Here is an 11,875-nt window from a genome sequence, read left to right on the forward strand (position 1 = left end):
ATTTCTGTGTCCCAAGCAGTGTTCCATTACTCTCTGGAAAGTCGCAGGGGCATTGCACAACCCGAAAGGCATACGGTCGAACTCAAACAACCCCATAGGAGTTGTAAAGGCGGTCTTTTCTCGATCCTCCAGAGCCATAGTCACCTGCCAATACCCGCTGGTGAGATCCAATGTAGAGAAATACGTAGCAGTTTTCAGGGCAGCCAGCGATTCCTCTATTCTTGGTAAAGGGTAGGCATCACGATGAGTAATCTGATTGAGCTTGCGGTAATCGACACAGAACCTTAAACTGCCATCATTCTTTCGTACTAGCACCAAAGGTGCAGCCCAAGGGCTGTGACTTTCCTTTATGACTCCGGAATTCTTCATTTCTTCTATCATTTGTCTTACAGGTTGGTAAAGGGCTGGAGGCAAGGGTCGATGTCTTTCGCGAATAGGAGGAGCCATTCCCGTGGGTATAAAATGTTGTACCCCCTCTACTATACCGAAATCAGTAGGAAATTTACTAAAGGTTTTTTCATTTTGTCGTACTATCTGTTCGGCTCCTAATTTCTCCTCTTCTGGTGTATCTGGGCCTCCTATCTCAATTTCCTTCCACCAAGCAGATTCTTTCAATGTCTGCGACTGGTTGTCATTAATCATCTTCTGTTGACACTGAAATATGGTGGATTCAACTCCTATGACGTCTTGGAAGGTTGTCTGTAGTAATGTAGCTACGGGACAATTTTTGAATAATCGAATGGGATGATTATGTGGGTTCAGGATCCTTATAGGAACTCTCCCTTGTTCAACTCGGGCTAGTGTGCGGGCTACCGCAAATTGATTCACTCCTCCCTCTTCACAGGGTTCTACAGTTACCTCATAATCTCTTCCACCGGGTCCAATCCTAGCCTTACACCAAATCATATTCTCTAAGTTGGGTTGTAGAATTATAGGTCTGCAGTCAGCAACTCTAGCTTTTCCCACTTCTCCTTTGGCGTTGGTAAATTTGCGTTGACCTTGAAGGAGTTGAATGGTCGTAATGCTTTTCTATTGATTGGTGTCACTGTCTGTATTTGGTTTTTCAAAGTGGTGATCAGTTCCTCAGGACAATTCTGCAAAATATTCATCCCAATGATCACTGGTGGAAGATTATCATCTTGGAGCGTTGTAATAAGGCAACCTTGTTTTGATAATGTTGTCTGTCCGATCTTCATATCTGCTTCCCAGTATCCCTGACAAGTGATTTGTAAACCATTACTGGCTATTAGATTTAACCAGGATGGGGGTGGTGATGTTACTTCTCTCTCTTCCCAATGTTCTATAAATGTTGTGAATTGAATCGTCGTGACTTGTGATCCGGTGTCAAGTAAAGCGGGCAGAGTGACCCCGTTTATCTGAACCTTCATCGATGGACAATTTCCTACAAATTGAGGCCACCATGCCCCTGACATCGGACCTATTGATGGGATGTTTCCCGAAGATCGGTCCCCGGCCTCGGGATCTCGGAGTTTAAATTTTCACTCTGACGGCAATTACGCTCAATATATGTCCTCTCTGTTGACAACGGCGGCAAATTGGTCTTCCCTGCGCATCAAATTGATCTGTCGACCTTCGTCCTGGATTCCGAGAAGCATCCCGTCTAGTTCTGAAGAATGTTCTTCTCTCAGGCCGCCATTCCTCTTCTTGAAAAGAAGTCTGCTTCTTCTTTATTTCTTTCACCTCCCGACATAAATTATTCAAGCTTTGAGTAATTCCAGCAATCTGTTCCTTCAGAGTATTGTTTTGATCGGGCATCACTGATGCTTGTGCATTCTGTTTCACTGTATCTTTAGCTATGAGTGGATTTACACCTGCTCCCGGCACGCATCCATAGGACGTTATCAGATCTTGATATTCTGCCGTAGGCAGGCTCGGGTCTAGTTGTCCCCGTCGCTTTTCTACTATTCTTATCGCTGTTTCTTTAAATTCTAAAAAAGGATCATCGGGAGCTTGAAGTCTCAACATTCTAAGTTGGGTTTTAATGTTTTCTTCATAAGTTCCCTCTATAAATTGACTCGCTAGGACTTCATCCTCTTGCTGAACTTCATGAGGATCCACGTTAGCAATGGCCCGAAGGGCTTCCTGAAGGCTCAACGTGAACTCTCATAATGTCTCTCCTGGTCTTTGTTTTCTAGCATAAAAATGCATCTTGAGTTCGGATAGAGTACTGGAGTCAAAGATGGTAGCCAAACGTGTAAACATTTCTTTGACTGACTTCTTTTGCTCAGGTGGCCAAGAGTTTACCTCTCGAAGCGCTGGGCCCTTCAGTTGTCCTGTAAGGATTTCCACTTTTTGTTGATCATTGAGAGGGTATAGTCTAAACATGGCCTGTATCTTTGTCTTAAAGTCGAGAAATGTACAGGTCCCAGGCGTCGAAGGGTCTCCAGAATAGCTAGGGAGCCATGGAGCCCCAAAGTAATATGGCAACATAATTGGTGTTGTTGCACTAGTCATGGTTCCGTCTTCGTCGTCTTGGGCGTCTCCTCTTTCCAAACTATCGGATCGCTCTTGACGTGACATCTTTAGCTTAGCTCTTTAGTCTCTTACGGGATGTATCCTGTTCGTGACGCCAAGTTTCAATGTGACACCCCAGAGTATCTTTCAACTTCCAATGGGATTTTCTCTCTCACCTTAATGTTTGTTCCGGTGACTTCGTCTTTTTCCCTCACTTAACGGAGAGGCAAGTTACTCCCAGCACCCAACACAGTAACGGCACTCAGTAAGAAAAGGTTATATTTTATTCAACAGGAACTCTTCCACAATCTGTTTATCGTGAACTGCCAGTTATAATTTCTGCACAATAACAATGCAAATACAAACAATGCGTAAATTACAGACTAATATCCTTATAAGCTAAAATTACTGCATTCAAAACCTTTTGAACTTAATACTAAACTTTAGTTAACTAAATTAAAGTCCTGCCTGGCCAGGGCAATGTCGGTGCACTTATCAACTTATCAAGTACTAATAGTTGACTGCGGACAGTTGGTAGCTACTGGCACTCCTTACGTTTCCTTCCTCAATTAGGGTTGCATGAACAGTTTAAATAATTGCAAATATTGTCCGCCTGTTTTCTTATTTCCCCCCAAGAGCAGCCAAAGACTCTTTTTGTTGGATGCTATATCTGTATCTTCAGGGGGTGGGATAAATCTTTAAACTGACTGCTCAACTCCTTTCCTTAAAGGATATGGAGAGGGGTCAGTGATATTGAAATCCTAGCAGTGTTCCTGTAGTTAGAATATATTTAGTTATACAGAGGGTGACTAACTGACTAGTAATCTCCTTTTCGGGTGGATAATGGATCCCTATCCAAAGGTTCAAAGTCTTAAAGCCTTAAGGGAAACAGTACCCGGATATAATAAACGGGCAGAGTTCACTCACGGGGGTGGTCGGGCGCGGTTGCATGTGGCAATTTGCCCTCGGCGGTGCCCGCGGTTCAGCTCGCTCTCATCTCTACACTCGGACAGGGAGCATGCGAGCATCAGTCATGCTCGCTGTCTCACTCACATGCGCGCGGCAGGGAGCAACAAGGGCACTATCTCTGGGGCTGCAGGGGACACACATGATGCCTCCAACTGGGGTCCTGCACTGGGGCACATATACACTGTCCTTATCTGGGGTATCACACACAGTGTAGTTAAAATGTACCAGAAATGGAACTTAGAGTATGTCACTTGGTAGCCTGAGAAGCACTGAGATTAGGTACAATAAAACATTGAGGTATATTTACAAAAGTGTGGGTTTCTAGAAATGGAGATGTTGGTTATAGCAACCATTCAGATTCTACTAAACATTTATCTAGCACCTTCCAGAAGATAATAGCTAGAATCTGATTGGTTGCTATGGACAACATCTGCACTTTAGTTAATATACTCCAAAGGGTGAGATGTATCAGGGAAGTTGGCAATAGCAACCAATCAGTTTTTACTTAACATTTTATAGAAAGTACTTTATGAATGCTAGCTAGAAGCTGACTGGTTGCTATGGCCAACTTCTCTGATAGTCTACTTCTTCACTCTTTTGAAGGTTTGATACATTTCCTCATCATACTGCTTAATGTAAAGTGTTGCTACTGATATCCCTAAATATATAACATGACAAAAATAGTTATAAGGCTGCACCCACCCTGTGGAATGCCATCCCATGCACAATAAGACTTTTCACTAGTTTCCAAATATTCCAGCTTTCTCTGAAAACTCACCTCTTCAGACAAGCTTATCAGATTCCAGGACAGCCAACTTAACCTTTTATAGCTCCCTATCTAACTCCCTTCTTATAGTAAACACCTATCACATCTTCTATTTCTTCAATTTAACATGCTCCCAACCCATGCTTGCCGACTATCTGGCTGCCCCTTCCGGGAGGGAGCAGCCAGATCTGCTTTACTGGGGGGGGGGTGGCCAGACTAAAAGAGTATGCGGGCGGAGCGGGGGGCGGAGCCACGTGATCGCGTCACTTTGGCCCCGCCCCCGCTACACACTGCCAATATTACAGGCAGCGTGAAGCAGGGGGCGGGGCCAAAATGACCCGATTCGACGTGAATCGCGTCACAGGCTCCCCGCTGCTGAGGATTTTACTGTGATTGCGGAGGTGGGCAGGAGGGGTTTGCAGCCACCTAGAGACTTGCCTGCCTTCCCGGGAGGTCGGGAGCGGCACCTGATTTTCGGGAGGCTCCCGACCAAATCGGGAGGGTAGGCAAGTATGTCCTAACCCTAAGCCAACTTTCCAGTGTGATTGGATTATACAGCCCACCAAGAACATCTGCAATTGGGCTGGACCAATTTGCAATATGTAGCACCTATCCTTGTGTATCAACACCTATTTCCCTATAGATGGTAAGCTTGCGAGCAGGGCCCTCTTACCTTTATGTATTACGTATGTCTTTTATGTATATAAGTCTTTTACAACCCAGTAAAATGTTAATGTTGATTCAAATTGTAAAGCGCAACAGAATTTGCTGCGCTATGTAAGAAACTGTTAATAAATAAAGAAATAATAATATTGGGAAACTCAATTTAAGCAGTGACTTTTAAAACATAACTTTTATTGTAATCAGAGCGAATTATGAAAACCCTCCATGTGATGAAATATGTGATTGAAAAAAATATAAAGATGTTTGTTAAAAAGAACAGATATTTTGATGTGAGTGTAATACTTATATGCTCCTAGATTATATAAATTCTTTACTGGCCTTTCTTATCAGGTTAAGGTGCTACTATTTATCTAACCAATATTTAATTACCACAGTACGTGGAACTTTAATACGGCATGGTAGGTAGGGGGTGTCCAGGGTATAATTACCACTTATAGGGCCTGATTCAGCAAGGATCGCTAATGTGATCACAATAGCAATTACGCAGGCAGTCTCCTCGCTGTGAAAATATGCTAATGATTGCAATTGCAATGTCATATGCAGCCTAACATAAGGACACCCACCTCACCTTACACACATCAGTAATACTTAGCAAGACTGTAAAACCATTGGTAACATCGAGTACAATCGCAGCCTCACGCACACTTGCACAAGGTCTGACCTTACTTAGAAATTGCTAACATCATTGCACGCAGTGAAAGCCCAAGCTGCGTATGGCATCACAGTGGCTACTTTATGCACGCCCCTATAACGGCATTCAAATGCACTATCACGCCTGTGTTTTTCTCCGACCTCCCCCCCGTCACCACCCCCTAACGGTGCTTCCTGTCAATCATTCTGTGATGGGTCTGCATAGTCACTGCCAAACACATGGGACCCGTACTCATTTTGCCCCTGTTTTTCCACAACCAGGGCCAGCTCAGCAAAGCCCTGTGCTGGTTCTTAATATACAGGGGACCCCTACGCATTTTTTCCCCTGTATTTTTAAAACCAGAACAGGCTTTAGAAAGCCCTGGGCTGGTTATGCTTTTGGGGATGGGGGAGCTGTACGTCTTTTGTTTTGCATAAGTACACAGTAACATGCACGTATCTCATGGATATGTGCATGTTTCTGTGTTGATCTGACCTGCTCAGGATATACTCGTTATTCTGAAGCAGGTCTACTATTTGGGGACTTTCGGTTAACTTTTTTTTGCGTGTCTGAAACTGACACCCTATTACATCGGGCGAGTTGATTGTTTTCAATGGGAAAACATCTGGATGCGAGTTTGAGAATGGGGATTTTTAGTAACTCAGAAAAAATGTGAGTTCTAATGAACTGACACCCTATTACAATGCAGAGTTGTGAAAAATTGCGAATTTACCAAAACAGACACCCTACTACATTTGGCCCTCTGAATCAGGCCCTAGGTCTCACACATATTACAATGTAATTCTCTTTATATAGGACCGTTCCCCCAGTATTCACTAATGCCTTTAGAACTCCCTAAATAATCTAGAGATTAATCATTGTAATACCATTTTGTAACTCAAAGATTGTTCTGAAAAAAAATATCACTATAACCATAATTAGTTACTGTGGCCTCATAATATCCTTATTAAAGTTTGTTATTTTTTAAGGTTTCTATCAACTGCTCCTATAATTATAATAGCAGCGCTCCCGTGAAATAGCATACAGATCTATTAGTTAGCCCCTTCACTAAATTGTCTTTCAGTTTGAATAAAATGAGAGGTGTACTGGAGTATTCTGTATGCCACAGGTTCTCAAACTCGGTCCTCAGGACCCCAAACAGTGCATGTTTTCCAGGTCTCCTCACAGAATCGCAAGTGAAATAATTAGCTCCACCTATAGATCTTTTAAAATGTGTCAATGAGTAATGAATACACCTCTGTGCACCAACTGGGTGACCTGGAAAACGTGACCTGTGTGGGGTCCTGAGGACCGAGTTTGAGAACCACTGCTGTATGCATATGTTGAACTTAAAGTGGTCTATAATCACTATTGGCATATTCACAGTACTGGCTTGTACCCAATTTCATCCTTTATGACCACTGGTTTCTTCATTTGTACTACAGCCAATAACAACTGTATCTAAGTGCAGTTTAAAAAGAACAGTATTTAGCCTGGTGCCTGGCGCGTAGCTTAATATTCTAATGACACTGTCAATCTACCAATCAAAAAGGGTGAGACAGCGCTGCAAAGAAGACAAGGAGGGGTAACTGACCATAGGGGTGGTGGGAGTGTACGTGGAGTGGATGAATGTAAGGATGACAAACACAGATATCAGGGAAGGAAATTGTTTATTGGAATCAACAGATAAATGGAGACACAATGCTCACTGTTTCATGTGATCCCCAGGTGTCCCACCTACTATGACCTGTGATAAAGCTATAGTGTAGCTCCTCCAATGTGGACTCCATAGTTGTGATGGGATGATGGTGGGATGTGCCTGTGGTGTCACCTGGGCACATTCCAGTGAGCATTGTGTATGTGTTTGTCATCCTTACATTTATTCGCACCACATACACTCCAACCACCCCTATGGTCAATTACCCTTCCTTGTCTTCTTTGCAGTGCTGTCTCGCCCTTTTTGATTTGTACCTATACAGGGAAGCTGGACACCTCCAGTAATTGCTGCGCACCACCCTCTACCATCCCCCCTTCCCCTGAGCGCAGTGTACCACAGCTTCATACTGTCAATCTACCATTAGTTATAGGCGGGTATGTGTATTTATGACTTTTATGTAAACTCCGTTCGGCTGTCTGCAGCTACCCCACTGTCACTTTGCAATCGGGCTGCTCGCAGGATTCTTGATGCGTTTGATGTGTCTTTCATTGCACCAGCCCCACGCTAGGCACAGAATATCCATCAGAGTTTGAAACCAGTTAAATGAAAGAAAAAAAAAATTGTTGTTCCTGTCACTAACTTAGGGCCTGATTCAGAGAAGTACACTATGCCAATGATTTTTCCATATTGTACTCTGTCATGTGATTCTCCCAGTCCAAACGGATTCCAGAAGCTGCTCTCACATAATTTGGTTATCCAATTACCACTGGGGTCGCACTATATAAACGAGCTTTGGAGACCAGCTCATTGCCACAACAACTTACTTCCTTCTCATGAGGATAGTTTCCTGACTCCAGGCTTCCGTTGCTTCCTGTGTTACTCAGCAAGTACTCTCTTTACACTGTGCCTGTTTCTCAGCAAATGCTTTATTTACATTTTGGACCTCATTCAGAGGCGGTCGGAGGATGCAAGCGGTCACTCAGAAACTGGGCGGCCACTTGCATCCTGACCGCCCGCCTCTGTTGCGGTCGTTAGGCTTTGGGTTTACACCCACAGCTCTAACGACCGCTTGGATGATGATCGCGATGGTCAGAGACCATCGTGACCATAGGGGCTTACGATGAGACCCTAGGGTAGGGTCTCACTTGTCGTAAGCCCCTGAGAGATTCTCGCTCTGTCAGAGCCGGAAGCTCTCCACTGACATCACAAGTGATGTCAGTGGGGCCTCCCCCAAACGGTAGGCGTTCTCATGGGAACGCCTCCGTTTGGGCTGCCACCCCCCCGGCCCGCCTTCCAAACGGGGTGAGCTGTCAATCAACATCGACAGCTCGCCCCCTTTGGAAAGAGACCCGCTACGACCAGCGCTGTTGGTCGCAGCGGGTCTCACGCATGCGCACGAGGGAGCCGGCTCCCTTGTGCGCATGCGCACTGGCCAAACATCGAGGCGGCCGTGCGGTCGTAGACCGTATGGCTGCCTCTGAATAAGGTCCTTAGTTCCTGTTTTTAGACAAGTACTCTGCATTCTCCAAAGTGCCTGCTTCTCATCAAGAATCCTGCATTCTCCAAAGTGCCTGCTTCTCATCATGAATGCTGCATTCTCCAAAGTGCCTGTTCTTCAGCAAGATATCTGCAGTCTACCAAAGGGCATTTCTCAGCAAGTGCTCCGCTTATACCAAGCGCTTAAAGTAACCTGACAATCTGCTAGCATACTATCGGTGGTAGGTGACTGGATTCTATTTTCTGGATGTCTGGTAGCCAGGATCCAGTTCTTTGTATCAGTGTGTACTGTAGGTCCCAGGTCTGTGCATCTGTAGCCAGCTCGCAATCCTGAGTTCCTTATTTCTGCATTTCTGAGTTACCACTGGCTGTGTCTCTCTGAATTCCCTGTAATGGGTTCCAGCTCCGTTCCTGGATTCAGGTTCCAGGATCGAGCTCTCCACCATCGGTTCCAGATTCTTATTGCTACAGGTTCCAGTTGCATAATCCTGTCCAGTTCCTGGTCTTACCTCCTGCCAGCAGTACTCTTGTTCTGGTCCTTCATAGATGAGCAGAGGCCTTATCAAAGCTCCAGTTTCAGCTTCACTCCTGCTTCAGGTAGACCTAAGGGTTCCGATACGGATCAACGAAAATTGACATCCGTGACACCTGCCACATTTCAAAAATGCTATTAGCCTGTTATAATAGGCAGATATAATTTTTACTGGAATGCAGTCATAATGTTATTGATCAATATTTTGACTTTCACAATGTCAACGTCAGAAGTACAACATTGATTATGTCGATGTGAATAAAATGTCAACATCATTAATGTTGACACCTGCACAATGTTGACATTGTCATAATGTTGACATCTCCATTAGGCTTAGGGTTAGCATTGAGGACAGAAGCACACTAAAAATACACTGTCAACATTTCAACAAAATAGACATTACATCATTATCGACATGCTGTTGTTGACATGGCCAATGTCAACATTATGTACATCTTGACATGTTCAATTGCAACATTGTAGCCATGTTGACCTAATGAATGTTGACATCATTTAGTATACCTTTTTACTTGTCTTCTGTTTAAATCTGATTGCCTTCCATAGTTGAGTATAGGGCATCCAATTTTAGCAAAGACTGATAGGAGTGCAAAGACCTCGTAAAAGCTTAGAGCACAAAGTGCAAGTTCAGAACAGTAGTGACACGGTTTCCAGAGAATCTGCACTATGGGGCTAATATAGAGTTAGACAGATGCCACTTTTGTGTAAGATACACGTCAGAGTTACGCATACACAAACCAGAGAGGTGGAAGAGATAGGCAAGTGTTAGCAAAGTACAGTAAGGATGTGTTCATGTAAGTATGACCCAATTAGACATGGACATGTTCCCAGAAATGCCTTGAGAGCTGTAATGATGATGATTATCAGCAGCATTAGCTAATTAATTTGCTGTGCGGCTATAGAATATCAAGTTGGGGCCACCTATTCACATCGCTTTGACATATCCAATTCCTATTTGCTTTTTACAAAGGAATCCAACAGTTGTGATGGAGTTTTAATACAGGAGATGGTCAAACATGAGGTACCAAGGCTGTGCTGACTGAAGTACAGATTTATAACAAGGACACAATCGGAGAGAAATATTGTTCTGCACTATCTATTGAGAATAATGCCATCTATTAAATAGGAGACTACTCCTTTTATGATTGACGGTGGCCACCTTGAACCTTGAAAGGTCAATACTCTTTGTTATCCAGGACAGAGCTTGCTTAAATTTAATTATTTAATTGTGGATTAACCTTGGAAGTACTACAATGCTCACCTTAAAGAACATTGAGTTTGCAGGATGATGGGACCTGGCATTTCTAAAGGGGCTTCCAGTATAAAAACTGCTTTGTCATTTGAAACACTTGTTCAGCATGTATCTAATGAAATTTTTCATAATTGAATTTATTCTTAATTTAAGAATCACATTTGCTCCTGGCAAAAAGATTATCAATGATTGTGGTTCATCTTTAGTCTAAGTTATATTTTTATTATATTGTTTTTCGAATATGTAAATCTTATTGTTTAACATTTTTTTTATAAACAAAAAATATTGTTTTTATGCCATTCCTTTGTTATTTTTTATGCTGTCCAATTAAATACATATAATTTTTTTTCAAATAAGTAATGAATGCTGTTTAACCACTTGCCTGGCACAGTCGTATCAGATACGATCATACCAGACTGGGCTTTACCTGCCATGGTCGTATCTGATACGACCAGCCAGAAATGCCCACTGTGTGGTTGCGGGAAGCTGATCTTCCCGTAGCCGCCTATGTGAGAGGGACCTGCTGCATCATCGGACTCTCCTCCTGTGTGTCCCAATCACTGGCCAGCAGTGATCGGGCAGTGGACAAGACCCCCCTAGAGGTGCGGCTGAACTGCTGTGTCCCTGGCCTGGGCAGCGGGTGGGACACTCACCCCCTTGTCCCCAGCGTGGCTTTGTATTATAGAAGCAGCAGCGACGGCTTGTTAGCCGCTGCTGCTGCTCTGTTTCCGGGGAGCCGGCAGCTCTCCCACCCCTTCCTTCACCAGCGCTGGCTGCCGGGGACATAAGTACTACTGAAGCAGCAGCATCGGCTACTGTCAGCACTGCTGCTCTGTTTCCAGGGAGCCAGCTGCTCCCCTTCCTTCACCGGCACTAGCTGCCGGTGACATCAGATCTAAAGAAGCAACAGTTGCGGCTCCTGTCAGCCGCGGCTGCTGCTCTGTCCCCAGGGAGCCGGCAGCTCGCCCACCACTTCAGCTGCACGGCTTCCTGTAACAAAGCTTACGAAGCAGCAGCCGTAGCATCGTCGGTGGCTACTGCTCTCTGTCCCCTGTCCCACGCAGCCGCCAGCACCCCACTCTCTCCTCCCCCGGCCCCTCCTTCCGGCTACAGCTGCGCCCCTGTCTCGATCACTGCTGGACAGTGATTGGGCTTTGTAATTGCAGTAAAAAAAAAAATCACTATATTTATATATATATATAGTATATATATGTATGTGTGTGTATATATATATATATATATATATATATATGTGTATGTATATATATATATATATACACACATACATATGCGTATAACTATATATATATACATATGAATATATATATATATATATATATGCATGTGTATATATATATATATATATACACATATGCGTATATATATATATGTAT

At 43.8% G+C, this 11,875-nt stretch overlaps 1 pseudogene; it reads right to left on the bottom strand.

Annotated features, from left to right (window-relative positions):
- Positions 1-929: 929 nt before the first annotated feature.
- Positions 930-2,541, bottom strand: LOC148481873 (uncharacterized; annotated as a pseudogene).
- Between the last annotated feature and the right edge of the window lie 9,334 nt (positions 2,542-11,875).

The sequence above is a fragment of the Taudactylus pleione genome, unplaced genomic scaffold (genome assembly GCF_031769625.1).
Source record: "Taudactylus pleione unplaced genomic scaffold, aTauple2 ptg000556l, whole genome shotgun sequence".
Classification (NCBI taxonomy): Eukaryota; Metazoa; Chordata; class Amphibia; order Anura; family Myobatrachidae; genus Taudactylus; species Taudactylus pleione.